Below are 4475 nucleotides of genomic sequence, written 5' to 3'. Positions count from 1 at the left end.
CCAGGCTACCACAGACCTCCATTCATTCTGCACTCGACCGTTAGCGTCCTCATATGGAACTTGAGTGGAACTGCAACCAGTTCAGAACCCGGAAGTTTCGAGAGTGGCAGTTCTCCCTTTCTTAGACATTCTCTGGTTGGGCTCAATTTCAACCCGCCAAACTGCATTAAAAATTGAAGAAAATAGACCCATCATACCTGTCCCTGTTCATCCTATGGCGCATGCTTTCGAACCAATACGTAATTAATTATGTACCCGCAGGACCTCAGTTGTTCCATATGATGCAAAATATGTGGTTTTGTCGTAAGATATAAATATAGTTAACACTGACAGGTTGAACAACACGTAGTGGTTTGCTTGTAGCTAGTTACTTGTCATAACTGCACGACAATACCAACAGACAGAATCGATCTGATCAAAGAGGCAGACCTGCATGACCTGGGTGTTGGTGGTCCACCAAAATGATCGTTCATTATTGAGCACAGGCTCTTTCCCATGCTGTGTGAGGAGAAAGACCTTTTATAGTCGCTTGTCATAAGTATAACCTATGAATCATAGTATGATCTGAGTAGGCTATATGTCATGCTATGCCAGGTAGTTCGGTAAAGTTGGCATGACATTCACAGATTCAAACTTCCGGGATCAATTACTCTCGAGAGAAATTTTATTAAATCACAAATAAAGCATATTTCGTACTGTAGTGAGGTAAACAACAAGCTATTTTCATCAAAACGAGCCGTCCTGCAACCTGAAGAAATAACATTGGTCTTCACGAGCAGCCGGCAGTAACTTTAGATAACTGCAGAACACAGTGTATAACTGTCAAGTTGTCGGGTTTTTTGGTTGTGCTATTCCCCAACTTGAAAAAGGGACTGAGCTGTCTACATGGAGGTGTGGGTAACTGGATTCCACTCGAGTTGCTGAATGACTGAGTCCCAGGCAGTAGCTTTGTTTCCACTTTTCCTTTTTATTTCCATTAGTCACTCAGCCATTGGCCATTTAGCAGATAGGTAAAAAAAAACCTTCAAAAACAAACAGAACACACAAGTTCAGCAAAATGCACACAAAAGTACACAAACACCACCATGCGCAAAATACTGATTTCAACGACTAAAAACACAAACCAACGATGCAGGAGGAAGTACGTTTTAAAGTTCATTTCTCACCGGCTGCCTCTCCAAACTTTGTAGACTCAGATCTTGCACAACACTCCACAAACAGCAGCACGGTTTGCTGCAGTTTCAATTACTCTCGTACCTGCTTGGAGCCCAATTAGGCACCTAATATCCTCCTCTGCGTCGCGCTGATGTGACCTTGATTGACTTCAGCTGGTTAATCTGCTGCTCCCGATTTAAAGTGAAAGCGTCACCACCCTTTTTTCCCAGTTTTTCCCCGTGTATACACAATTCTCTTAAAATCCCACAAGTGAAATTCTAAAACCACAGTTTGACTCGACAATAACTAAATATATTTATTTAATACTCTGCAAATATCCTCATGTGTCAAAAACTGGAAATACAGTCGTTATGCTCCCGCAATCGCTACACTCTACGTCCTCGTTATCAGTCCATACTTTAATACAGGGGTGTCAAACTCCGGTCCTCGAGGGCCGCTGTCCTGCATGTTTTAGATGTTTCCCTTATCCAGCTCACCTGATTTTAATAAATGGTCGTTATAACAACCCATTTAATTGAATCAGGTGTGTTCGAGCAGGGAACCATCTAAAACATGCAGGACAGTGGCCCTCGAGGACCGGAGCTTGACACATGTGCTTTAATAGATCAATGTTCATAACAAAACGCTTTTGTTTTCAAATTGTATCTCGACTCGCAGTATCATTGGCACAGTTGACGCCACTCGCACAGTTTTTTTAAATTGGTGATCTACCGGCCACCACATTTTCGGAGTTTTCGGGCTCCACCAATAGGCTAACAGTGTCTGAGAAGTTGTCATACGCTATGATTCACCGTAAAGAACAATCGTATGCCAGGGTCATGATGAGATACTAGATTAGCATTCATGAGGTGCTTTGCATTGACTATATATGGTTAAAAATGGGCATGTTCAGGGCGGGATACAATGCTGATTCACGTACGCACACTTGTGGGTAATCTGTGATTTATAAAGGGAACATTGCGTACAGGTGTGCGTACGCACGGTTTTATAAATCGGAATTTGAGTGTGCGTACGCCATTTTAGGCTTTTGGGCGTACGTACACTTTTAGTAAGAATCCTACGCACAGTTTTATACATGAGACCCCAGGGCTGTTGCCAGGACTGATAAAGAATAGACACTCACTTCTGTATAGAGAAATTATTTCGGTATATGATGTACCACTGCATGAAGTTTTTTTGTATCTCCTCCTTGCCTTCTACACTTTTGGGGTACTGAAACATCCAGCAGTCTGTAGCAAGCTAGCATGGTTATCAATTAACCTGTTCAGTCCATCCACTGTCGCTGCACTGGATATCTGGGATAAACAAAGTCATTAATATGTAACAAATGCTATGAAACAAACATATTTTCATTGCCAAATAAAATCAAAAGACAAGTTCAAAAGAAACAAACTGGTGGGTGGAAAATGATTCACCAAAAATACAGATATTTAAAACATGTTTTAAAACTTTAAAGTAGTACTAATAATTAATATTATTTCCAAGAACACAACCAAATATTATTAGCTTTGTTGTAAAATGAACCTACCTCAAGCAGGAAGGCCTTCATGTTCTCATCAGTTATATTTTCTATTGTTTCTTCGAAGTCAGACATGGGTCTCACTGTTAGGTGCTGATACAGTGTCTTGGAGAGGAATCGAGGACCGGGACCACCATGAACCATACAGACTGCAATCATCCTCCCAGCAAGGAAATATTCATCTTCTTTGGCTGCTGTAATGAATGGGTAGTTTTCTTCAATTAATTAACATTTTATATCACTTTACCCCTGTGGAATTGAGTACCATTAGTTACCTGCATTATCAAAGGTGAGATATTTACTATCCTCCTTTCCGTCAAAGATTCTTCGGCTCCTTAAACACTCCATTAAAAGGGTTAGAAATTCACGTCTGGGACCACCAGTGTCCACTCCTTCTTCTGTTTGCCCCTCATCATCTGTGAATTTTACGACCATTTCATTAGATGGGTCGTATGAAGCACGTTTAAAACCACGGACCGCTCCGTCCCAAACATTAGCTCGATTTATGTTGAATCTGCTGAAAGACGTTTTTGTGATCTTTGATGAGAGATTTGACACAATGTCTGCAGTGGTCAATCCATCTGTGCTGTAAAACAATCAAGATGTAGTAGATTAAGTAAAACTAATAATGATGAAACAATACATGTTCTTTGAAATGAAACTAAGACTTAGAGTTACTAAATTAAAGTACAAAAAAGATTGAGAATAGTCAATTAGCACCTTTCCTCTTCAATATATTCCTTGCACTCCTTACACTCCGAATCACTGTCAATTACAATTGGTGCATACACATTTTGTGTAGTTGCTGCAATGACAGAATCATTTAGTTCCATCTAAATGTTCCATCGCCTTGGGGAATGGATAATGCTTTAGAAAAACATTAGGTTCAGACAAAACAAGGGCACCTGTAGAAGTTCTGTTTAACTGGGGATGCTTTCTGCCTTTCATGCACTGTGGTTTTTCCTCTTTCCTAGTTTTAGCAGAAATATTACAGTTGTTAATATGATTACCTACCATTTGTTGAGCACCTCAAACATTGCATTACATTTGGTTTCCATTCAGTAAATTAACACCATAGGACAGATCATACTTTTACTTCATATTAACACATACCTAGAGGGTATACATTTAAAAAATAACTCACTTGGTCCAAAAAGGGTTCAGAGAGGTCAATGGGTCTGAAAGACCAAGCAAATTAAAATGTCACCAAATTATTGTATACAGAGTGTGTTGTGTTGCTTGTGCACTAAAACATGTTATGTTGACAATATAACTGTATATTCTACTTTTTTGCTGAGCGTGGTTGGAGTGCTTGCTTCATTTGGACTGTCCCACACCTGTATACAATACAAATTTAACAATTTAATAAAATAAATGATATTACACTTTAAGAGACAAGCAATATAAGGTAGTCCCTAAGGTGCACTACTAACCAAGGTGTCAGAAAGTGGACTTCCAGGGTTCAAATTTACATGGACCTCACTCATCTGAGCTTGAACAATTAACGCTATAACCTTTAAAAACAATGATAGGTATGGGTTTAAATATCAGTTGTAATAAGCTTGTCTTGTTTAGTAATAATTTTTATTAGAATCACAAACCTTTGTTTGAGAAATCTTCCAGTGTGCAAATTTAAAGTGTTATCCTTTGGTAAGGCTTTCCAACTGCCTCCTTATATTGCTGAATTGTGAATGGTATTGTTGTTCCTCGGACGTTTTTGGTTTCCGTAGCATCAGGATACAACAAAACATAGGGACCATCTTCCATGTCTTGATTAAAA

The 4475-nt window shown here is 39.3% G+C and overlaps 1 pseudogene across 1 annotated transcript; it reads right to left on the bottom strand.

Moving 5' to 3' along the window:
- Positions 1 to 1763: 1763 nt before the first annotated feature.
- Positions 1764 to 3879, bottom strand: LOC146288733 (G2/M phase-specific E3 ubiquitin-protein ligase-like; annotated as a pseudogene). Its single transcript, XR_014755149.1, has 6 exons — positions 3840 to 3879; positions 3601 to 3665; positions 3416 to 3500; positions 2971 to 3281; positions 2705 to 2889; positions 1764 to 2471 (listed from the first exon to the last, which is right to left on the bottom strand). The product of XR_014755149.1 is annotated as a G2/M phase-specific E3 ubiquitin-protein ligase-like (transcript).
- Positions 3880 to 4475: the final 596 nt, after the last annotated feature.

This window comes from Hypomesus nipponensis, chromosome 5 (genome assembly GCF_054491055.1).
Source record: "Hypomesus nipponensis isolate SF chromosome 5, ASM5449105v1, whole genome shotgun sequence".
Classification (NCBI taxonomy): Eukaryota; Metazoa; Chordata; class Actinopteri; order Osmeriformes; family Osmeridae; genus Hypomesus; species Hypomesus nipponensis.
Note: the sequence above shows the minus strand (reverse complement) of the source record. Positions and strands in the feature narration are given on the sequence as shown.